This window comes from Perognathus longimembris, chromosome 2 (genome assembly GCF_023159225.1).
Source record: "Perognathus longimembris pacificus isolate PPM17 chromosome 2, ASM2315922v1, whole genome shotgun sequence".
Taxonomy (NCBI): Eukaryota; Metazoa; Chordata; class Mammalia; order Rodentia; family Heteromyidae; genus Perognathus; species Perognathus longimembris.
The window spans coordinates 102,777,043-102,803,452 of record NC_063162.1 but is presented as its reverse complement, the minus strand read 5'-3'; the positions used below and the strand labels follow the sequence as shown (position 1 = coordinate 102,803,452).

The 26,410-nt window shown below is 37.9% G+C and overlaps 1 protein-coding gene and 1 long non-coding RNA gene across 8 annotated transcripts in view; one reads left to right on the top strand and one right to left on the bottom strand.

Moving 5' to 3' along the window:
- Srpk2 (SRSF protein kinase 2) overlaps positions 1 to 26,410 on the bottom strand; it is a 191,658-nt gene that overhangs the window by 90,713 nt on the left and 74,535 nt on the right. The window lies entirely within an intron of this gene.
- LOC125346909 lies at positions 1,907 to 16,712 on the top strand. Its single transcript, XR_007210062.1, has 3 exons — positions 1,907 to 2,718; positions 6,715 to 6,718; positions 16,699 to 16,712. It is a non-coding gene; the product is annotated as an uncharacterized LOC125346909 (long non-coding RNA).

The following is a 26,410-nucleotide window of genomic DNA, read 5'->3' as shown; positions in this document are numbered from 1 at the left end:
AGAGCACCACTTCCAGCTGTTTCTGTTTATGTGACGCTGAGAAATCGAACCCAGGGCTTCATGCATGCTAGGTAAGCACAAGCACTCTACCGCTAAGCCACATTCCCAGCCCAAGAGGCGACATTTCTAACAAGTACTCGGGTGCTACCACATCACACAGACTGATACAGGATATGCTATGCTTGGTGCATCTTATTAAGGATTTTATTTTTCCTCTTTAGAATTTCAAGCAATGAAATACCTCTACAAGATTTAGGGCTTTTTGCACTATTCAGAATAGTCAAGATATGGAAACAACCCAGATGATCCACAAACATGTGGTACTTATACACAACAGAATTTTGCACACCCAGTAGAAAGAATAAAACTATGTCATTTGCAGGGAAACTGACAGAACTAGAACAAATCGTGTTAAGTGAGGTAAGGCAAGTTCAGAGAGACAAATGGCATATGCTCCCCTCTGATAATGCAGAAATTAGATCTAAAATACACTGGGATATGATAAATTGTACAGGATTCAGGATACTCACACTTAACCAGGAGTTGGTGGCTCATGCCTAGCTACTCAGGAGGCTGAGATCTGAGTATCACAGTTCAATGCTAGCCCAGGTAAGAAAGGCTGAGACTCTTATCTCCAATTAACCACAGAAAATCAGAAATAGATCTGTGGCTCAAAGCGGCAGAGCACTACCCTTGAGGGAAAAAGCTCAGAGACAGCACCCAAGCCCTGAGTTCAAGCCCCACAACACTAAAACTAGTAGTAATAATAATAAACACTAATAATAAACAGTGAGACCTAAAGAGGAGATACTCTTAGGAGAGAAACACAAAGGTGCAATGCCTGTGTGCCTCTCTACATTATTCATATAAGGTAATACATATAGATATACAATTGGCACATACATAATATATAGCTATATTGAAATGAACTCTAAGATCAAAAGCAAGAGTTTTTTATTTTTTAAATTTTTATTTTTTGGTGACTTCCGATGAATCTGTCTTCTTTTTTTTATGCGAGGTAAATTCATGTGTATCTTTGAGAGGGTGGCGGGGGAAAAGGTACAGAACTCAAGGGGAAAAGGGTGAAAAAGTGCAGCAGTGGAGCTCACTAGACACTGATAAAAGTGAACTATACAAATTGTGGGTGGCGACAGGAGGGACTGGGAGAGAGTGAGAGGGAATAGAATATAGTATATGAAAGGAGATGCACGCATTACCTGACTCATGTAATTGTAATCTCCCAGTAACATCACCTTTATAGTAACAATAAAACAAAGCAAATTAACTTTTAAAAAAAGGTTTGGGGCTTTTAAAATATCCCTGACATCAATATGAAGAATAGCATGCATGCTCATTTCATGTACTCATTAACATGTGTACTTGTTTCACACTGGAAACTTCTAATAATAGTGTATACCTTCTCAACCAATGATATACATATGATGTTACATAGCTTAATTGGCAATGACTGGTTTCTTACATAAAATAATGGAATAAAATTTAACTTAAAATGAGCTGATACACTAAAATACAATGTTATCATTTCTGATGCAATGGTGCTTTGAGGGGGAAAACAGGCTTTAATTCTGTTTGTCAGATGTGGAAACAGATTTCAGGACAATTCTGAGATCCATTCACAATCACACAGGTATTAAATGATTAAGTTCAAAACAAGAAAGTCAAAAACTTTTGCCATGAAAGCCAAATATCTTTCCTATGTCTGATAGCTTACAATGACTTGTACTATAGTTTGCTCTTCAGATAGAAGAAAAGACGACAAGGGCAGACTAATGCACGTTAACCTATCAACAAAAGTTTAAAAAAAAAAAAAGATTTGTGGGTACCAGATGTGAAATATCAAACCCGAGCAATTAACACAAAATACTTCAAGATTTTAATTTAAAAACTCTAAGTAAATGAAATCACCCAAATTAACCACAGCCACAAACAGCCACAGATAGAATCAGGACAAGCAAGTCTGTCAGTACAAGTTGTAACTATTCTAACCCACTTCATAGAGTGCTTCAAAATGCAGGAAATGACATAATATCTCCAAACAGACACTCATTTGAGAATTCACTTTAAATTATAGTAGGTGACAGCATGAAGTGAGGTTTGTGCCAAAACATGTGCTGGGTCTGGAAAGCAGCCTGAACATTGTGAATGATCAGCTTTCAGAGAGATGATAGAAACCCAAGACATTTTGGCAGCATCTAACAGGAAAACATCTCTCAAGAACACAAGTTTACCTTTGATTAAACATGGCTTGGAAAGGTGTGACTTTCCCAAATGCCACTCTGTAAGCTATCAAATGATTTTTTAATTTTAAAAATTAAGGGAAAGGTTGTAATAGAAAAATCTAACATGTTATTTGTCATTATACCCTGCAAATCCCCACTCACTGCTGCAAATCTACTAACAAAATATTCATTATTCACTCTACTCAGCACATTCTGAAAAACACACTTATACCTTCACTCAATTAAATGATGTGATTCCTAGGAGAACAGTGTGCAAATATTCTTGTTCATCAAACCTTCCCTCACTAAAACAACTCAAAACTCAGAGGCTCAAACAGTCAAAGCTGATAATTCTTGTGGGGCCAGAGTAATTTTTATCTCTGAAATGAACTGTACTACTTAACATCTCACTTTACCTTCTAACAGGAAGGGCTAACAGGAATGGGAAGGGAGTGGAGGGCAGAGGAGGGGAGGAAAGGTGAGGACTATAGAGCTTTTCCTGTGACCATAGCTTAAAAGAGAAGCAAACACTTAAGACTCAGGTAAATGAGTTATCAAAAGAAGTGAATAGCAATGGGCTCTACCACCAGGCATAAGACCTGGGGGTGCTGCTCTATTAAAGCTGGAAGCCACACTTCAAGAATGTAAAGAATTGGCTTGGGATATGGCCTAGTGGCAAGAGTGCCTGCCTCGGATACACAAGGCCCTAGGTTCGATTCCCCAGTACCACATATACAGAAAACGGCCAGAAGCGGCGCTATGGCTCAAGTGGCAGAGTGCTAGCCTTGAGCAGGAAGAGGCCCTGAGTCCAAGGCCCAGGACTGGCAAAAAAAAAAAAAAAAAAAGAATGTAAAGAATTGAAACAGCAGGGCTGGGGATATGGCCTAGTGGCAAGAGAGCTTGCCTCGTATACATGAGGCCCTGGGTTCGATTCCCCAGCACCACATATACAGAAAACGGCCAGAAGTGGTGCTGTGGCTCAAGTGGCAGAGTGCTAGCCTTGAGCAAAAGGAAGCCAGGGACGGTGCTCAGGCCCTGAGTCCAAGGCCCAGGATTGGCCAAAAAAAAAAAAAAAAAAAGAATTGAAACAGCAATTACCAAGATATTTTTGTTACCTGTTTCTTTTTCAGTTCACTATGAATGTGTAATTCTCCAACTGATTTAAGGGAAAAAATAAGTATGTGTAAGTGGTAGTTATCTCATTCAAATCCCTAATATACCCAACAAAACCATTATTGTTGTTATTACTTCTCATCCCTTGAATGTGAACTGATAATATTGCCTCCCCTCCAGGAGCTGTAGGAAATGTGGCCTGCCCTTCTCCCTGACAGCCCAGGCACAGGCCCATGAATGTGGTCTAGCTTGGGACACTCCAAGTGAGAGGATACAAATGTACAAATATCTGAAATAATAATAGCAAGTCACAGGCAGCAAAACCAAAGGGGAAATTCACAGTGAAGACAAATTGTAGCCATGATTCCCACAAATAAGTAGTTCAGAGTCACCACATGGCTGATGCCTCTCTGTTCCTCAAATTTTCCATTGATTCTACAATCTTCGTAAATCATTCCAATAAATTGTAAAGTAGCCAACGCAGTGGTAATATCATGAAATCCCAGCACTCAGGAGATAGAGGCCAATCTAGGACAGGATAGCTCAAAGACAGCTGAGCTACATAATGAGACCCTGGTCCCTTTAAAAACCAAACCAAACAACAACAAAAAGCCTGGAGAAACCAGGCTTCTGTTTGACAGGCTTTGCCATTACCTCACGGTTATTTTTGTTAAAACTGGAAAAAATTGTAAACTTGTAATTCAGATTTTTTGTTTTAGTTTAATGACAATATCCATTTGCTTGCTGGAACAATTATAAAGTGAGATAAACACAATGAAGAAAGTAACATCATTTAAAATTCCACTATCCAGAAAGAAATAACCACGGCCATTTTGGAATATAGCCTTCCAAGCTTTCTTCTGAAATGAACATTCTGACAGAGGAGAACAAAGCATTAGGGTTCATTTACTCTTATCCTATTTTAAGCCAACAAAGCAAATATAAAGTGGAATCAACACTGGCAAACCAGAATATATAGTTAATCTATATACCTAAAGCCTACTAAGCAAAAAGAAATTTTAACTTAAATTTTTAAACTGATAAAGACTGTAACATTTACCAGATATCATGTGATATTTTAATGCAATTATACATTGTGTGATGTTTAAATCCAGATAAACTTATTTATCTCTTCAAACACCATTTTTAAAGGTAACAGCATTTTTTTCAAAAATCCTTTCTTCTTTTAAAAATATACTATATCACTATCTATAGTCACACATCTCCTAGACTGAGAATTATAATTCACCAGAGGGGGCTATGAATCATAAATTTTTCTGTTATTTAATTTTTATTGTCGGGCTGGGAATATGGCCTAGTGGCAAGAGTGCTTGCCTCATATACATGAAGCCCTAGGTTCCATTCCCCAGCACCACATACATAGAAAACAGCCAGAAGTGGTGCTGTGGCTCAAGTGGCAGAGAGCTAGCCTTGAACAAAAACAAGCCAGGGACAGTGCTCAGGCCTTGAGTCCAAGGCCCAGGACTGGCCAAAAAATAAATAATAATAATAATTTTTATTGTCAAGGTGATGTGCAGAGGAGTAACAGTTATGTACATAAGGTAGTAATTTTTTTATTTTTATTTTTTTTTTGCCAGTCTTGGGGCATGGACTCAGGGCATGAACACTGTCCCTGGCTTTCTTTTTGCTCAAGGCTAGCACTCTACCACTTGAGCCACAGCACCACTTCCAGCTTTTTCTGTTTATGTAGTACTCAGGAATCAAACCCAGGGCTTCATGTATGAAAGGCAAGCTCTCTACCACTAAGCCATATTCCCAGCCCAAGCCATATTCCCAATCCGTGAGTACATTTCTTGTTAAACTTGTTACCTCCCCCCTTATTTTTCTCCCACCCTCTCTTCTCCCCAATTCCCCCTCCCCCAGTTGTACAGTTGGTTTACAATGTATTGTCTTGTAAGTATCACTGTTACATTGGTTCACCTTATTTAGCATAATTTTAATCAATTAAAATTATAGAAACAAATATATATATATATGTGCTAACTAATCCAAATTTCTTACAAAAAAATTTCCCAAGCCAGGCACCAGTGGCTCACACCTGTAATCCTAGATACTCAGGAGGCTGTAATCTGGGGATCACAGTTCAAAACCAGCCTGGGCAGGAAAGTCCCAGGAGATTCTGATCTTTAACCACCAGAGAACTGGAAGTGGAGCTGTGTCTCAAAAGTAGTAAAGCACTAGCCTTGAGTGAAAAGGTTCAGGGACAGCAGTTAGGCCCTGAGTTCAAGCCCAACAACATCTACAATTTAAGGTTGGAAAGTACAAAATATAGTTACCATTCCTTCCTTCCTGTAAAGTAGAGGGGGAATGGTAATACAATTTATCTTTGCACAGGAAGTCACTAAATTAAAAAAAAAAAAAACAAAGAGAACAAAGAACAGCTTTTCCTAAAATATCAACTTTTTTGCCAACAAAAAAAAACCCTACATTTCTCCCATAAGTGGGTCAGAAATGGCTAGAATAGGAAATAGAATGAATACCAAAATACGATTTTAAACTAGAAGCTGACCAGATGTAAGAACAAAGAATAAAAACACAAGTAGTTAGGGAAAACCAGATGTACGAATAGTACCCTACAACATACAGCAATGACAGAAAAGCCACTAAAGAATGGAAATTTAGAATACAGATTCAAATAAAGTGATAAATGATTATTGGGAAAAAACAGGCATCTGGGCTTAGTCTCTTCCCCCTGCTGGTTTAAACTAGAAGTGGCACTTGTAGCAGCTTCACTTGTGGCTTTTCTGCCTTCCCAAAAAATACTTCCTTACCTATACAAGCTCTTTATTTTATTATTGATTGATTGATTAATTGATTGATTGCCAGTCCTGGGACTTCGATTCAGGGCTTGAACACTGTCCCTGGCTTCTTTTTGCTCAAGGCTAGCACTCTGCCACTTGAGCCACAGCGCCACTTCTGGCCATTTTCTATATATTTAGTGCTCCGGAATTGAACCCAGGGCTTCATGTATGCGAGGCAAGCACTTGCCACTAGGTCATATTCCCAGCCCACGCTCTTTATATATCTCTTCTAAAAGTATTATTTTTCTGATGATGAATCTTGCTATAATTTTCACTTCCATTGATCAAACTTCATTTACAGTAGAAAACACTCAATCTTTAGAGCAAACATACTGGGTACAGCATAAAAGATCTGTCTTAGTTCATTTGAGCTGCTATTTTTTTTAATACATGGACTGAGTGTCTTATAAACAACAGAAATTTATTTCTCAGAGATCTAGAGGCTGGAAGTTCAAAACCATGTGCCAGTAGGTTGGGTGTCTGGTAACTACCTAACCTAATTCACAGAAAGGGTCTTCTAGCTTGTCCTCACATGGAAGAAGGGTTGCTCTTAGGCCTTTTTTATATAGGCATGACTAATGTCATTCTTAGGGGCTCTGCTCTCCTGACTCAGTCATCTCACAAAAGTCTCACCTAATACTATCACATGGAAGGGTTCATGATATCAGCAAGAGGAGAAGGAAACCACATAACGATTCCAATCAGAGAAAAATCAAAAGTAAATATTCTGTAAAGTTACTTTCATTATTTTATGAAGCAATCTGAAGGCAGTATGGATGAAAATACATTAGATAATTACTTTAAGTCCTAAGAAGATAGAAAATGTTCTGAAACCATTAAGGCAGCATACACATTATGCTTGGTTTATAATGTTTTCTACTTATAAACCATGTACAAAAATTACAAAAAGTAAACAAACTAGAAGCTGGTGAGTTTTTTTGGTTTTTTTACAAATCCATACATACATTATCTATAGTTTCAGAAAAGTACTAGGCAAACTAATAGCTAACCTTTGAAAGTCACTCGACTAAAAATAGGGAAACTTCTGGGTGATGGGTAAGAATACTGCTTTGAAAAAACAATTCTCAAAATACTTTCCCCATGCCATATGTTGCATCTTCAATATGCTCTGGATTTATTATGGACCTTTAACTGGTATACATAAAAATGTTTACCTGTTATTTGTCAAAGCATTTATTTATAAAATATTTACCAAAAGTTTAAGTTGCTTAATAAAATAACCTTTGTGTCAAATATGGTGGTGTATGCTATAATCCCAGCTACTGAGGAAGATCCTGAAGATAATGCTTTGAAGTCAACCCAGGTAAAAAACTGAGACATCTCAAATCAGAAAGCTAGGTCTAGTATTTCAAGTCTATCCCTATCATCCAGCTGCTGGGAGATACAGATAGAAGAATTCCAGTCCAATGCCAGCTCCTAATAAAAATGAGACTCAAGCACTCACTACTTGACTTATGTAACTGTAATCCCTCTGTATAACACATTTATAACAACAATAAAATTTCATAAAGAAAAAAATATGAAACTCTATTCAAAAATAACTGAAAGGAAAAGGAGAGACAGGAGTGTAGCTCAAATGGTAGATCACCTCCCTAGCAATCATGAGACCCTGAGTTCAAGGCCTGGTCTCGCCAAAAAAAAAAAAAAAAAAAAAAGTATTAATAACAATAGAATAAAATAACATTTGACAGTGCTATTCCAATTGACAACCAACAGTGCATTATTTTTATTATAAGTGAAAGCACAGGACTGGTATTAGGATAAAAAATAAATTAGCTTTTACAAGAAGGATTGCACAGTAAGAAAAGGATATAAACTTCATTTTGTGCTTTTTATTCTGAAACCAAAATTAGATTAAGACATATTGAGATATGTAACAGAGCTGTTAAGCTAAATTTAGATGTTCCTTCTTTGAAGAATTCACCAGCTCCTGTTCTATTTATTGAATGGTTTCTTGTCCTAAACATTGTATCTACATTATTTCAGTTAAATTTCATAATTACCCAGTTAGTATGCATGATCATATCTACTATATTGAGGACTAGAGATCACCTACTTGCACAAGATAATAAAGCAATTCAGTGGCCTACCTCATTTGAAAATAAGGTCTGGAGCCAAAGCATGTTCATGTGACCATTTTTTTAATGTGGAGGTGCCCTCTCAAATTACCCACTACATCTCTTCAAGGTCCACTTTCTATACATTTTCTCCTTAAATCTGCACAACTCTACAAAAGGTGAGTGCTGCCATCTTATTTTAACTATTAGGAAAACAAAGATCTGAAGAGGTTATATATAGCTTCCTAGGACTTAAATTCTGGTCCACCTCTCCAAAGTCCATACACTCTTTCCAATGTATCATGCTGCTTTTAGTTCTAACAATGTATAAATCTATCATCACAAGACCCTTTACAGGAAACAATGATTCTGTGTGGGAAGATCCAAGTCAGGCCTGATTTACTTTTCCTTATAATTCTCACTTTCTCCTAGCAAAAATGACCTATTTCTCAGTTTTACATAACAATCAGTCACTTCCTCTCCCATCCTCTCAAGCAGATGATCATAAATAAATTGCAAAGAAGCCTTTCTGCCAAGTAAAAGTCATAGCATCCTCTGTCATAATCTGCCATAATCTGCCTAACAATCCATGCCCAAGAATAGGAGGTCAAGTTCTGTCTATTTTTAAAATAAGAAAATTAATGTCAGTAATTGTCTGTTGGGGACTGAGTTTTGGCCTTGGTGGGGGAAGGGCGACAAGAGCTGCCGAGAGGCTGCCCTTCCCCCAGCCCTAGGACAGTGTTGGGGCTAGCCACTCCCACCTTCCGGCCTCAACGGGAAGAGAAGACCCTGCCCCTGGGGGAGGCAGACACATGCTTGCCACCATGATGGGGGTTGTCCAGCCCACAAAGGAAGTTTCATGACCTCACCTGATGGACATGGTCTTTAGTCTATGAGTGGCCCTTTGGCCAGTCCCCTTCCTTTCCCGCCATTACCGCTATATAAACCCCCCTCCCAATGAAATCCTTTGAGACCCATTCAAACATCCAACCATCTCCCCGACATCTTTGTCCTGCGGCTCCTGACACATTACGGGGGGCCAAGGAAGGGATTTTGACATCCCACTTCAGCTTAGAGCAGTCCAGTAAGGACACGCCTTATTCCTTCTGCCGGTATGAGGGGTAGGGCGGAGCTTCTTCCATAGATTTGAGGTTCAGACATTTCCCCCGGACATAGGGGGGAAGGGGTCCTAAAGACCCCAACATTTGGGCATCTCCTCCGGAGAAGTGAGGAGAAGGGATCCATCAGAAGCCCTGACAACTGTCAACAGACATTTCTAATGTATGTCATTATCATCTGGTTGACAACAGTACTTTTTGGGTCTACTACTTCAACTACAAAATGAGTATGATTTCAAATGCTTCTTCTACTTTAAAGATTAAATTATTTGATGTACACATACCTCTTTATTTCTTTGCTTGTTTATGAGACAAGGATGGAGATCTCAAAAGTATGGGCAAACCCCACAGTAAGTAATACCAAGTAACGAGCAATGAGTTCTACATATGGCACATATAGTACTTGAATGCTCACACAAAAGTTCAATCAGAAGTAACAAACAAAAATCCACCTAAAGCCTATGCTTTGCTAACCAAAACAAGCCATCAATTTTCAGCTCACACCTACTCAAGAGACTGAAGAGAAGACAAGCCAGATCTTCAGTCCTTATAAGTGACCTTTGGCTTGAACACAGCTATAAGTTGAATATGAAAGCCTAAATAAAACTATGATGTAAAGTTTGTCAAAAAATAGCATTACAAATATAAACTCACTTTAGTATTATATTTATTTTGGAAGAAGTTATATCCATGGGTGAAAAAGCATAGTATCTTTATACTATAATCTTAAATTCCTGGCAACATTTGGGTTTGAGTTAGAGGAAAGAAGAAAGGTAGCAAGATTAAAATCAATCCTAAAGTCATTTACAAAACAACTTTAAATAATGGCAAATTTAAGACTTGTGAATAAAGCTCTGAATTTTAAGAAATTCTAAAATTGCCAGGTGCCAATGGCTTTTATACTTGTAATCCTAGCTAGTCAGAAGACTTGAGACCTGGAGGATTATGGTTCAAAGACAGTCTAAGCAGAAATATCTGTGAGAGTCCATCTGCAAAATAACCAGCAAAATAGCTGGGATAGAGGTTGACAGTAGAGTATGATGTCTTGAATTAAGACCCCAACAGTATTTTAAAAAATACATACATGTGCATGCATAAATACAATCACCCTACCTCTAAAATTAAGGAAAGGAAAAAATTAATTCAATTACAGAGTACATCATTTCTAAATTATACCAAATTAATAAATACTTACCATTTAGAGTATTTAAATTTAAACATGAAAATTGGTATCAGCAAAATTTTATCCATTCAATTCAGTGTTGCCGACTATTTGGTCTGCATCATGAAAGAAAAGACAACTTTACAGCTAAAATGAAGCCTCAACTCTGCCATCAACCAACTAGGTAAGGCTCAGGCTCATGGTAGTTCAATACCGAATGGGTATTTTTTGAAGGAAAAGAAACTACCCCAAAGGATACTACTGGGGTAGAACTTCTGGCAGGAGTCCTGGATAAATCCAGATAATTTGTCAGAGGGATTTTCCAGGCACTCATCTCCCAACCAACCAAACCTTGCAAATGGGCTAGAGACCCCACTGACGGCAATACAAACAAGTCCTACAAGGTGCTTGGGTAAATAGATATGGGAAGAAGCAATTTAAAAGCTATTCAGAAGACTGTACAATTAGAAGATACTGCCTGATACTTTCAAATTTTAAAATAAATTAATTTTTCCTTAGAAAACCATTCTTGCTAGGTTCCAGAAGCTCAAGCCTGTAACCCTAGCTATTCAGGGGGCTGAGATCTGAGGATCACAGTTCAAAGCTATCCCAAGTAGCAAAGTCCACAAGACTTTTTTTTTTTTTTCTGCCAGTCCTGGGGCTTGGACTCTGGGCCTGAGCACTGTCCCTGGCTTCTTTTTGCTCAAGGCTAGCACTCTGCCACTTGAGCCTCAGCACCACTTCTGACCGTTTTCTGTGTATGTGGTGCTGGGGAATTGAACCCAGAGCTTCATGTATACGAGGCAAGCACTCTTGACACTAGGCCATATCCCCAGCCCCACAAGACTCTTATCTCCAATTAACCACCAGAAAACCAGAAGTAGTGCTGTGGCTCAAATGGCTTGAGCTGAAGAGCTCAGGGACAGTGCCCAGGCCCCAGAGTTCAAGCCCCATAGCCAACAAAAAAACAAACGAATTATCTAAGTGTCATATATCCCTCCTCAAAAAAAATTATTGTTGAATCTTTTGTTTTCATTTTATTGTTCAGTTTTAAATTATCTACTGAACAAAATAGGACAGTTTAACAATTGTGTCTAACAAGGTGTCTTAAATACAGTTATTAAAAGAAAAGCTTTAATTCTTGGCCTTTGAGTTGGCTGTATTGACAACCTTTTTTTTTTTTTAATAACCTCCTGAAAAAGATTCTACCAAATAGAATGCATATTTTTGTATTCCTGAAGGGTAAGACTCACATTTATATTTAAACATTCTTCATGTCTAAGAAATTGCATCATTCTCTTCAAAGGAAAGATTTATAAATTAAAAACCCAAACCAGGGGGGTAAGAAAAATGTAAATTCTGTCCATACATGCTAATTATAGTTTTGCTATTTCATGGCCAAAAATGGCACTCCTAATCTGTCTTCCGGAGACCTATTTGCTGAAGATAACAGAGGAAAGGCATAAGAAATACACATTCTTACTATATGCATTTGCCCTTCACAGGACATCCTATCCATAAATATATATACAACGTATTTCCTTTGAGGCATCACATTTAGAGCTTTAAAACATGGCTTTGAATGTATGTATCCCTACTACTAACTGGTACATGATATTGCTGAAGCATAAACATTGGTTTTCTTACATACAAAGTGGGAATAGAGTCATACATATAATAAACCTACAGGACATTTTATTGTTGTTGTTACGTTTAATGTACTAAGTGAATTTCCTTTGGCGTACCCCATGTGGTTACAATATATGATTTTGGTACACTGGATATTGTATATATGCTTACCTGAACTAGGGAAGGGAAAGAAAACTAAGGGAGGGTATAACAAATATGACAAGAAATGTACTCACTACCTTATTATGTAATTGTGCCTACTCTGTATATCGCCTTAATAAAATTTAATAAAGATTAAAAAGAAAAGAATTAGAACAGTGAGCAGGGCCTAGTGGTGTAATCCCAGCTATAAATCCCTGAATTCCCAACTGTGCTTAGAAGGGTGAGGTGGGAAAATCAAAAAAGTTTCAGGCCAACCTGGAATAGTGAGACCTTATATAAATTAACTAATTATCTAACATTTTCACAAATAGTGAATAAAGAAAAAAACATGGTACTTAGTTTATTTCTCCTCTGCACTAAGAAAACAGTACTAGAATAATTTTAAATAATACCTTTTGCATTCATGAGGTCCTGGTTTTAATCCCCAAGGACCACAAAAACAAATTAATTAACTGATTTTGGTTTTCTTAAAAAGCAGAAAGGATCAATTCCTTTGAACTATATCCAAAGACTCTAAACATCATAATTTCAAACATGAAGATCTTACTGGATTATAAAATTTCTGTCTGGAACTATAAGCTGAGTCACGTCATCATTCTGGATGTTAGTTTTTATCATGCATAAAGGAAGGGTAGAAAACAGTCAGACTAAATGAGGATACTGCTAGGGTAGGAACCAAAGGGGTAGCTCCTCTGAACACTTTAAATACTATTTACTGGAACTAATTCCAGGAAATGGAAACATGGGTTTTATTTGTTAGTGGTGGTGGCGATGGTGGTGGTCCTGTTTGTTTTGCTTTTGGTTTGGGGTTTGGGTTTTTTTTGCCTTTTCAGGGGGGCAGAAATGAAAGGAGGAAGGGTGAAAAATACAGTCATGGTACTCAGTAAACATTATCTGGAAAATGACCTATGCAACTTGTGGGCAGGGATAGGATGTGAAAACTAGAGGAAAGCAAAGGAAGGGGTGACATTGTCCAGAAAAGAAATGTACTCATTACCTGACTTATATAATGGTGATCCCTCTGTAAAACACCTTAATAATAACAAAAAAAAAATTTAAGAAGTGTGGAGATTGAACTGTAGCTCCAAATTCTCTTCTTGCTATGATCCTATTTCATTCCATTCATCCCTCAATGCTGGTCAAAACTAAGCACTGTAAAATTACAACTGTAATCCTACTTACTCAGGAGGCTAAGATGTGAAGATCACATTCGAAGCCAGCCTGGGCAGAAGAGTCTATGAGATTCTTATCTCCAACAGCAGAAAGCTGGAATTGGAGCTATGGCATCAGCCTTAAGTGAAGAAGCTAAGGTAGAGTACAATGGCCCTGAGTTCAGGCCCCAGTACTGGGACAAGAAGGATGGAGAGAGAAAGAGAAGAGGGAGTAGGAAAAGGAGGAAGGGAAGGAGGGAGGAAGGGAAGGAGGGAGGGAGGGAGGGAGGGAGGCAGGGAGGGAGGGAGGGGTGAGTATTACGTACCAGTTAAATGTTGTTTTAAAATAAAAATATTAAAGCTGAGTTGCTTCATTCATGATAACACTTTTGCTTTCTAGTAGATCCCATAGTATTAAAAGTTAGAGAAAAATATTATTTTTCATTGTATAGTGATATGTCCTAACATCCTTTTCCTAAGTGTATGACCTAGAAGATTAAAAAAAATGATATGGATTATGTAATTGTAATCCCCCTGTGCATCACCTTTACAATAAATCAGAAAATAAAAAATGAAATGATTCAATATTTGAAAAAAAATGATATGGACATAAATTTTGCCAGTATCGGTGTTTGAACTCAGGACTTCGTGCTGTGACATGGCTTGTTTGCTCAACTGGCACTCTGTCACTTGAGTTATGCCTCTAGGTCCATGCATGTAAATCTTAATTTCCTCATATGAGTTCCTATTACCCATGTGCCTCTCAGAACAAACTTACTTTTGTAAGCTAAGTGCTATTCTGGCACTTAAAAGTAGTCTGCTAGTCACTATTGGTTCACATGTATAATCCTAGATATGCAGGAGCCTGAAATCTGAAGATCATGGTTCAAAGCCAGCCTGGGAAACAAATCTTTTGAGATTCTTGTCTCCAATTAACCAGCAGAACACCAGAACTGGAGACATTATTTAAGTGGCAGAGTACCAACTATAAGTGAAAAACCAAGTGACAACTTGAGGTTCTGAGTTCAGGTCCCAGAACTGGTACCAAAAAATTAATACAGTAAAATCAATAAAATAAAAAAAAATATGGGGCTGGGAATATGGCCTAGGGGCAAGAGTGCTTGCCTCGTATACACGAAGCCCTAGGTTCAATTCCCCAGCACCACATATACAGAAAATGGCCAGACGTGGCACTGTGGCTCAAGTGGCAGAGTGCTAGCCTTGAGCAAAAAGAAGCCAGGGACAGTGCTCAGGCACTGAGTTCAAGGCCCAGGACTGGCCAAAAAAAAAAAGTATGTACCACATACCCTTAAATGAAAACAGTGTAAGAGAAGGTATATCGTATCAATTAAGAAAAGCTAGCCAAATTACTGAGGGCATAATGTTACTCACTGTATAATAAATTTGAAGACATATAAGTTTTTCTTTACACATAGCATGCAAAGTGTGTGCCACTGTTTTTTTTGTTTTTTGGCCAGTCCTGGGCCTTGGACTCAGGGCCTGAGCACTGTCCCTGGCTTCTTTTTTTTTTTTTTTTGCTCAAGGCTAGTACTCTGCCCCTTGAGCTACAGGGCCACTTCTGGCCGTTTTCTGTATATGTGGTGCTGGGGAATTGAACCCAGAGCCTCATGTATACGAGGCAGGCACTCTTGCCACTAGGCCATATCCCCAGCCCCTGTTTTTCTTAATAGTAACATTTAAGGTTGAAACTGCAAATGAGCCAGGCATGGTAGTGAATCTCAGCACTCAGGAGGATGAGGAAGAGGGTTTTCAAAGTGGAAGGGTTCAAAGTCCGTTTGGACTACATAATAATACTTTTCTAAAAATTGACAATATGTCTTGGAAAATGCCTGATTTGCATTTATCTAAAAGCTCTTTTACAAATAAAACCATCATGATACTTGACCTCAAGAATCAGGTTTTCAGGGCTGGAAATATGGCATAGTGGCAAAGTGCCTTGTATATCTGAAGCCCAGGGTTCGATTCCTCAGTACCACATATACAGAAAAAGCCAGAAGTGGTACTGTGGCTCACATGGCCAGGGACAGTGCTCAGGCCCTGAGTTCAAGCCCTAGGACTGGCAAAAAACAAAAACAAAAAAAAGGAATCAGGTTTTCAATCTTCTCCATAAATTCTGTAGCTTTCTTTGAAATAGCCATGAGCAGCTACAATGATAACCAGCTCCATTTCTGTCACTAGCAGTTAAATCTGTTACAGCAACCCTGAGCAAGGCAGAGGATAACTATTTTCCTTCTGGAGCCAGGTAGAAGGCCAAGCAGAGGTTGATAGCAACATGGCAGCAACCACGACAGAAGCTACTCAGGGGTACATGGCAGTAGGAGAATTAAAATAAAATGGATCCAATACAACTCTTTATACCCAACTACAATTTTCTCAATTTTTGTACCTTGAAATACATACTTGACCTATGTTGAAATGGAAGTATGCCATAGTACCATCACAGCAATAAATCCATCAATATGTTCTTCCTTTAAACTTCAGAAGCCCAGAAAAATACTGATGGCTTTAAACTGGGGGAAAGACACACTTAACAGATCAAGTGTATATATCACAAAAGAAGAGTGAGGGGGGCTGGGAATATGGCCTAGTGGTAAAGTGCTAGTCTCATATAGATGAAGCCCTGGGTTCAATTCCTCAGCACCACGAATACAGAAAAAAGCCAGATGTGGTGCTGTGGCTCAAGTGGCAGAGTGTTGGGGATTCATCTTGGCCTTAAGGGGGGAAGGGCGAAGAGAGCGCTCCCGAGACGCCGCCCTTCCCCCAGCCCTGGGGCAGTGTGGAAGTGAGCCACACCTATCTCCTTCTGGGTCCGGAACCAGAAGGGGTAGCTTTAAGACCATCCCCCACCTTGCGCCAGCGAGCATGTGTGCTCTCCTTTCGCGGGCTTTGCCCAGCGGGTGGTACTATGGGAAGTGACATTAGCCCATGAGGGAGGTCCTTGGGAGCTGCTCTTGGATGGACAAGCTCGCCAGCCTATCGCCAGCTCATGTTCAATCCTCGTCATCACTACTGTATTACTGTGAGCCCCTCCCGATTAAATTGGATCGCTCTCCGAAGCGTCTCCGAGATCCGTCTGCGCCTGGCTTCCTTGGTGGGTAAGGAGGGAGGAAAAGGGGATCTCGTTCGGCCGCGTGCACTTTAGGCTTGCCCGTGTCCCTTCGCTCCACCTTGGCCACTTGCTGGTCGGGTGCCCAGGGGAGAGGGTGAAAAGGGGAGCACTGATAAGGGAGTAAGCTTAGCATCCCCGCACCAGGGGAGGTAAATCTAGCCCGGCAGCAGAGTGCTAGCCTTGAGCAAAAAGAAGCCAGGGACAGTGCTCAGGCCCTGAGTTCAAGCCTCAGGACTGGCAAAAAAAAAAAACACAACAACAACAAAAGAGGAGTGAGGGAGAATAATGGAAGGGGTTGCATTGATCAAAAAACAATGTACTCATAACCTGACTTCTGGAATTAGGACCACCTTGTACAAGTTCCTACTAAAAATAATACATTTCTTAAAAAGAGCCTTTAGGGAAGTCTTGACTTATTCAAAAACAGAGTCCTCTAACTTATATCCATTAAGAAAGGCAAATATCTTTAATAGTATAGATTTTAACTCAACAGTGGTTTTAGCCTCTTGCAAATATATGTTTAATTCCACCAGAATTGAGGTAAATATAACACCATGACTAAACTACAAACCTTACTCAGCTCTGCATTAAACAGAGACTCCTTCTTCAGGTTACAGATTATTCCAGCCCAAGAAATGGATCTTCTTTCATTATGGCTCGAAGAATATTGTAACAGTCATTGGTAAATTCTACCACAAAAATAGACAAGAACTCAATTTCTATCAGAATTTTGGACTTTATTTTTCAAGCTCTGGCTAAACTATATGTAAAAGGAAACTGAAGCTAAAGTCTCTGCTTTTTGTATTTTGGTAAGTGTATTGGTTTTGAATATCATAAGCCGGGGCTAGGAGGTAGAGCTCAGTGGCAAAGTGCTTGCCTTGCAAGTGCAACATCCTGGTTTCGATCCCCAGTACCAAAAAAAGAGACCAAAAAGAAAAAATGAGGATGAATATCATAAGCCATAATTACCTATTTCTTTATCTCATTTATCAACATAGAGCTGCACGTTTGTATTATTATCTTTTCCTTTAAAACTAAACATTCAAATATAAGTGCCTTTGTCTTAATACAGTCTTAGTTACTATAACATTAAAAAGAGGACTTAGAATTGCTAAGTGGTATGATGAAAAGTTAACAATGTTTCTTCCAAAAGGAGCAGAGAATTAAGCATCTCCTAAAGAAAAAATTCAAAATAATTTTATCAAAGGACAAAAGAAGGGAGGGAGGTTATACATGTACAAGTTAGTCAACTATGTATGTTAAATGTTTTATCATCTGCCTGAATCACATAACTTCTTGAAATTTCTTATGAAATTAAATTTCCTTAGCATAAACAGTTACTCAAACATGTTTCTCATTGATTATGCCATATAACAGCTAATATCTAATCAATGGCACACTAAGTACATTATCTCATAAATGCTTGAATGAACAAAATCAACTTGAACAATATGAAAGACAATCTTTTATATTGTAAAAGTTGATTGTACTGACTTCACATTCACTTATGCACAAAAGTAAACACAATATACCACAGTAACAAAAAGTATCAGAAAAGAGACAGAACCAAAGTCTAAACTGATACAAACAGGATAATTTAGAAAGTACTTTATTATAAAGATCATTTGGAAAGTGGCTCAGATCCAATCTTTGACCAGAAATTAAATTTTAGATGTAAGACATAAAAATTTTAGAGGCCAGTCAGAACCTAAAATCTAACAAAAAAAAGTCTTGATTTCTTGCTTAAGCATAAGATGGTCTACCTACCTCATTGGAGCTTGAATGAAGAGGGTGATCTCTCAAGGGTATGATGGCTGAGCACAAGTAACTGAGACTATCTCTACTTCTGCACTCCCCCAAACCAAGCTTGGGTTTACATGTTTTAATATATTATTATATTATATTATATTATATTTATTTATAATATATAAATATATTATATATGCATAATATATAATTATATATAATATATAAATATATAAAATATATTTATATATTTAACATATTATTTAATTAATATTTTGCTTATTAAAATAAATCTGAAATTTATTACTATTGCTATTAAATCTTCATAAGGCCCTAGGTTCAATCACTAGTACTGCAAAATGGAAAAAAAAATACACATCTGAAAACTAATGTTACTATGTCTGAACTCTAGGACTGGTTAAAAAGATTATCATCAACCAACTGGAAAACAGTGCCTCTGAGGACTATACCCACTGACCCTTTCTGGTTAAGCTTCTAACAAAAACCACCTTTATAAAAATCAGTATAATAAGTGCCCCTTATTCAGTAGTTATTGCATGCATTTTTTACCACAGTAAGAAAAAATATAATTTAAAAAATAATCTTAAAAAGTTGAGTGACAGTAGCACACAGCTAAACCTAGCCATTCAGAAGGCTGAGATCTGAGGACCAGGGCTCAAAGCAGCCTGAGTAAATAAAGTCCATGAGATTCTTATCTCCAATTAACCACCAAAAAGCCAGAGTAGAACTGTGGCTCAAGTGATAAGAGTGATAGCCCAGAGTGATAGCTCAGAGACAATGCCCAGGCCCTGAGTTCAAGCCCCAAAACTCAGAAACACTCAAACAAAGAATAATAAAAAGGAATTGTATAAACCATTTTTTGTTAAGTATAATGGTATGGCTGTAATTTTTTTCTCCCCCACCCCCTTTTTTTTCTTTGTTAATTTACTGCAAAGGGGATTAACAGAGGGGTTACAGTTACAAAGATGATAAGTACACTTCTTAACAAGCATTTAAATAAAAAATTTTAATTCTCATATATGCACAGCAGAGTTCTGCTGATTCAAAGAAGCTCTCCACCAGTCCCACATTACCGGCCCTTAATTTTGTGAAAATATGTTCCCAAAAAGCAAATGGTAACCAAAAAAAAAAAAAAAAAAGAATGTGCTTAAGTGACAGGTTTAAAAGTGGGATGTCATTACAAGTTAGGTTGTATTATTGGGAAAATGAACCAAGCATCCACAGTACAGCACTGAAATCTACACATCCTGAAAAATATATACCCATGGACACCAAGGTTCTACTGTATTTAAGAATAGTTCTGTCTGCTCCTAAGCTCCCTCAAAATGTTCTAAACTCTGGGTGACGTTGGCATACTTACCAGATGTTACTGAGGAGATTCAGGGAAGGGGAAGTAGGGAAAAGATGGAAAAGTATACAGATGGTATCAAGTTGGCAAGAGCACAGGTAGTAGGAGTATAGATTAGGACATTCACTTTAGAAAATGGATCATGCTCACTAAAACTTAGCAGCTGCAGTCTTAGGAAGAGGTTTAAGATTTAAGAGAGGTACATTTACATTTACCAAAAGATATAATTACAAATGTTCACAGCCATATCACACTAATTGCCACAAACTGCAAACATGTCTAATGTCCATTAATAACAAAATGGAGAAATACAAGCATAGACATACAATGAATGCCAAAGCAATGAATATGAATCAATTGCAACTATACACACCATAGAATATCTTTACAAAGGTAATACTGGGAGAGGACAGAGCAAAAGTATACAGAAAGTTTCTATTTACATAATGGTCAAAACAGAAACAGAATAGCCAAGTGCAAAAAATAAACACAGTCTCTATCTTAGCATTAAAGCCAAACATGAATCAGACTTAGAATTAAGAGCCTAAAACTTCTAAAAGTAAATCTGGCAGAAAATCGTAACCATAAGTTTAACAACAACTTCTTAAGTGCAAAACTCATAAACTAAAAAATGTCAAAGCATCAAAAAGATGGTTTCATAATCTTCTATGATTTAGTACGTTTATGTAATACAATTTGTGTGTGTGTGTGTGTGTGTGTGTGTGTGTGTGTGTGTTTCTTCATTAAAAATCCTAATGAAGAGGCTGGAAATGTGACTTAGTGGTAAAGTGCTTGCCTAGTGTGCATGAAACCCTGAGTTCGATTTCTCAGTACCACATAAACAGAAAAGGCCAGAAGTGGCACTGTGGCTCAAGTGGTAGAGTGCTAGCCTTCAGCAAAAGAAGCTCAGGGACAGTGCCCAGGCCCCTGAGTTCAAGCCCAGGACGGGCAAAAGAAAAAAGAAAAAAATCCTAATGAGTTCTAAATGAAAACAAAATGTGCATGACAACCGAATAAATGGAAAATATCACAAATAGCTACTGTGTCATCTCATTCTATCATTCAGGGGGAAAACAATCTTTCCTACCAGCACAGAAACAAAGAAGAGCAGAAATTAGAAAAGGGAAAAATAAACTGTCAATAAATATTTAACCTTAGCCAGGTGCCGGTGGCTCATGCCTTGTAATCCTAGCTACTCAGGAGGCTGAGATTTGAGGACCATGGTTTGAGGCCAGCCTGGGCAGAAAACTCCTTATGGGACTCTTAATCTCCAATTAATCACTCAAAAACTAGAATCAGTGCTGTGGCTCAAAGTAGTAGAGTGTTAGCCTTGAGCAAATAAGCTCAGGGACAGTGCCCAGGCCATGAGTTCAAGCCCCATGACCAATCAAAACAAAACAAATTTAACCTTGTCTTTGAGTTGGTTAAGGAGAGAAAAATGAAGAGAAAACAGAATTTGGGGCTGTCTTCTGAAATTATTTTTATTCACAACACAGACCCAGAGTAAAATACACTCAACATAAGAGGAAATGAAGGCTATTTTGGGCCTATTCATCAACTTTCCTTCCACATTTTTTAATTCTCTACCTTCAGTTTTCCTCATTTTTCCAGGTTTCTTGCTTTTGCTATACAACGCTAAATTTATCTCTTTAAAAAAATTCTCCAAAGTAAGAAATGTAATTAAAATATACACACGAAGCCAGGCACCAGTGGCTCACACCCATAATCCTAGCTACTCAGGAAGCTGAGATCTGAATATTGCAGTCTGAACCTAGACCAAGCAGGAAAGTCCAGGAGATTCCTATCTCCAATAACCCAATAAGAAGTGGAACTGTGGTACTAGTGATGAAAGAGCAAAAAAGTTGAGGGATAGCATCCAGACCTTGAATTTCAAGCCCTAGGACTGGCATAAAAAAAAAAATACAATATAAACATGAGCTAACATACATGGCTTAAATAGTAGGGCACCTGCCAAGCAAGGGTAAAGTCTTAAGTTCAAACTGCGGTACCACCAAGCAAAACAACAAAAGATACATATCACACATATATACATACAGAAATAGTGTTTCAAATGCCCTTATAAGGCATGATACACCATCATAACATGAAAATAAATTGGGCACAGTAGATCACTTCTCACCAATCTTACTTAGCAATGGTAGAATATATACCATATGACAACAATATGATGTTTTATTCCCCTCCCTTTTTCTTCTGTCTTGAGCAAGACAGCTAGCAACTTGTGATATCAGTTTTGCTACCTATCTAGGATGTTGATAAAATAAGCTAGTATTTCCTATCTATTCCAATACAACTATTGTTTTTATACCACTAAAAAATGTCAACCCCACTACCACCACATACATGAACAAGTGATAAGTATACAATTGAGATATCTACACATCCATATTCATTACACATAGTCATTCACATAGTTAAATTATAGGCAGCCTAGATGATCATGAAGTGATCAGTGGGTAAAGGAAATGTTATACATATGTACATAAAGAAAAAATTAGCTGGGCACCAGTGACTCATACCTGTAATCCTAACTACTCAGGAGGTTGAAACCTAAGGATAGAGGTTCAAACAAAGCCAGTCTGGACAAGAAAGTCCCTGTAAGACTCTTATCGCCAATTAACCACTCAAAAACAGGAAGTGGTAATTTGGCTCAAGTAGTAGAGTGCGAGTCTTAAACACAAAGAGGCTCGGGTAATTTGGCTCAAGTAGTAGAGTGCGAGTCTTAAACACAAAGAGGCTCGGGGACAGTACTCAGGCCCTGAGTTCAAGCCCTCCAACTGACAAAACAAAAACAAACAAAAAAACCGGAAAAATTAGCCAGGTACCGGATCTCAAACTTGTAAACTTAGCTACTTAGGAGACAGAGACCAAGGGATCAGGGGATCATGGTTTGAGGCCAGCCCAGGCATAAAAGTTTGAGAGACAGACTCCATCTCAAGCTGTTGGCTGGACACAGCAGTGCCTGTCAACCCCAGCAACAAAGGCAAGCACAAGTAGGAGAATCACAGCCCAGGCCAGCCAGGACACCCTTTTTGGAAAATAACTAATACCAAAATGGGCTGAAGGCATGGCCTAAGTAAGAGAAGCAAGAGAGTACCTACTTAACCGGAGTTGAAACCACAGAACTTGGGGGGTGAGGGTAGGGGTGGGGTGGGGCTGGGGGTGGGGGTAATACTATTTGTAGAAAAAAAGATGGACTCAAAGATCATTATGTTAAGCAAAACAAAACACAATGAAAATGACAAATACCACATTTTCTCTCATATACAAAATCTAGATTTAAGGCTGGGAATATGGCCTAGTGGCAAGAGTGTTTGCCCCCTACACATGAAGCTCTCAGTTCAATTCCCCAGCACCACATATATGGAAAACGGCCAGAAGGGGTGCCGTGGCTCAGGTGGCAGAGTGCTAGCCTTGAGCAGGAAGAAGCCAGGGACGGTGCTCAGGCCCTGAGTCCAAGCCCCAGGACTGGCAAAAAAAAAAAAAAAAGAAACATGAAAAAGAATCCTAGCATGGTGGTTCAGGCCTGAAATCTATATACTTAAGAGACAGAGAGGATGGCTGCTCAAGGCCAGCCTGGGTTTAAAAAAAAAAAAAAAAGTTTGTAAGACCCCAGCTCTACCGATAAACTGGGCATGAGGACACAAGGCTGTCAGCCCAGCTATATGAGTAGCATAATTAAGCAGATCTCCAACCAGGCAAAATATGAGAAGCTACCTGCTATCTCTAAAATAAGCAGAGGGAAAAGGGCTAGGAGAGTGGCTCTAGTAGTAGAGCACTAGCATAACAAGTTTAACACCCTGAGTTGAAACTACAGTACTACTGCCCCCCCAATCCATTTAAGATAAATAATACATGTGCACTGAACAGGGGTATTGATGGACATAAACACATGAACACATGGAGACACAGACACACAGAGACACAGACACACATACCAGGTGGGCTAGTCTTCAAGAAAAAGTAAACCTACAAAGGGAAGTGTTACTTTTATTAATTTTAACTGATTGGGCATGCTATTGGTTACATCTATAATCAGAATAGCAGATGTACTGGGTGTTCTCGGCTCCCCTGACTCCCTTGCCTCCAACTCCTCAGCCCTCCCTAGTCAGGCTAGATAAAGCTGGGAAGCATAGCTATAAATACTGGGCTTAGCTCTTCTTTATCAAGAATGGTAGTTTTGTCTTTAAAAAAAAAAGTTCACTGAAAAGTAACAATACATTGAGATAAAAATTTAGCACACAAAAATGTCTTCTGACTTCTGTTTACTCAGAATTGATCTGGGATGATGTGTCAGAATCTCTCAACAACCATTCTAAACACACACACTTTTCTCCTCATTCATTCCTTCATTCTACTCCCTCCCTCCTATCTTCCTATAAAACTTGGAAATGGCATCTGGTTTGATTGGAAGAGGGGGGAAGCATAGAATGGAATGGACTGTTTAATAATTACTACCCTTTTCCTGGCTATTATGGTAACTATTCCACTGTTTGCCTACTTGTTCTACCCCATAAATCCCAGGAGTGTTGTAGCTGAAGAAACAAAAACTTGACAACTTGTTCTTCATTAAATACTGTGTTTTTATTAATTATTCAGTTTATTAAATAGGGCTAGATATGGAAGTAAAATTGTGCATAGCATTATGTTAGTGTTTCAGATGAATTTATTAACTCATTCAACAAGCACTTAATTAAAAAAAACTTGTAGTAGAATTTAGTCCTATACTCTCCTGCAACAGATATGTCTTCCTGTTAAGTATCTATAACACATATAATTTGTTTTTTCTTCATCATCAGACATCACTGGCTTTCATTGTGTTCATTCAATAATGATGTCCTCTGCTCTTAATCTTTTAAATAGTTAAGTTTAAATTTTCCTCTCTTCAAAATACAAAACTAAACTGTAATCTTTTTCTTTCTTTCATTCATTTTTTTTTTTTTTTTTTTGGCCAGTCCTGGAGCTTGGACTCAGGGCCTGAGCACTTTCCCTAGCTTCTTTTCGCACAAGGCTAGCACTCTACCTCTTCAGCTACTTCTGGCTTTTTCTATATATGTGGTGCTAAGGAATCAAACCTAAAGCTTCATGCATAGCTAGGCAAGCACTCTACCACTAAGCCACATTCCTAGCCTAACCTGTCATCTTTTATAATCCCATTAATTTTGTCCTGTTAGCCATTCCGAAATACTCCACCGCTCCCCTATAAAATGATACTCTATAGACATTCACTATTTTATCTAAACACCTAAGTCCCAAGGTCATATGGATATTAGTTATTACATGTTCTAATTTAGTCTCCAAAACACACTCCATAGTTCCATGATAATTTTACTTCAGATCATATTTTTATTTCCCAATAAACCTTTACAAAACCTTTAACCTAATAAACCTTCCCTAAACCTTTACAAAAACAACTTAGGGTTTAATTTTTTCACATGATACAAAATTAAATAAAAAATAATCATTCAACCAATACTACTACTCACAAGACAAAATTTCCTTTTAGTGAACTAAAAATATGAGATTAAAAAGTTGTAAGAAATAGCACATCACAGATTCTATTCTCTAGGACACTTCATACTTAGAAATTCTGTTTCTCTACTCAGATCCCTGAAATATCTAAAGATCACTATATATTACAGGAACAACTTAACTGCTCAAATGACAACTTTGGGATTCACATAGCCAAATAGGATCTTCCCTCTTTGAAGAAAGAAGACAGGTTTATCCTTTTTATCCATACATACTTGGCAATACTGACTGTATGAAAATTCCAGATACCTTTAGGACTTAGGGACACCAAGTCTTAAACGAGTAACCTTAAGTATATATAGAAAAAAGAAGTCAAATCAAACATAAGGTACTAAATTCTTGGGCAGAGTACAGTGCTACTAGGCACGAAGCATTTTTTAAATCAAATTACCTCATTTCAAGTTTTTTTAACAAATTAAAAAGCCAAATAACATTATTTTATGACTTAATAAAATGGAGTAACAAAAGACTATTTCCTATTGTTAATACATTTAACAAAATAACTTCTATGCTTGCAAAGCACTGAACATCTTATATATAAACCACACTTATCACCCATTAAATCAACATACCACAACTGGCAAATATCTCTAAGCATCTCTGAAAACAATAATAATAAAGCAAATACAAGTAGATGCATAAAGTTATCAGCAGAGCGGCTGATTTCTAAACTTTAAAATCATGACCACATGTGTTCTTTTTGCTTTAAATAACCACAAAAGACAAAAATAACAAAAACATTTGAGTATTTCTTTATGAAATGTATTTTAACTAGAAACACACCTATTATTTATAGCTCAGTTAATACTCATTCGCTCTGTTCAATCCTCAAGTTATCAAAAGAAAATTCATAGTACTCCAAAAGGCTACCATAATTATTGCTATCACCTCATTAAGTATGTTATCCTACTACTAAGCTCTGCCCATTATAGTGGAAAATTCAGATTGTTTACTACTTATACCCCTACCCTCTCCAGTTCCCATCACCACCATTTTACTGACAGAATATTCACAAGGCTGAAGCTGCTTTTCATCTCAGCACATAGAATGCTTAAAATCAGATGGTTGGCCACAAACCAGAAGTTAGAAGCTACATTAAAAATAAACACTAACTTCCTAAATTGTTCTATTTTCAAT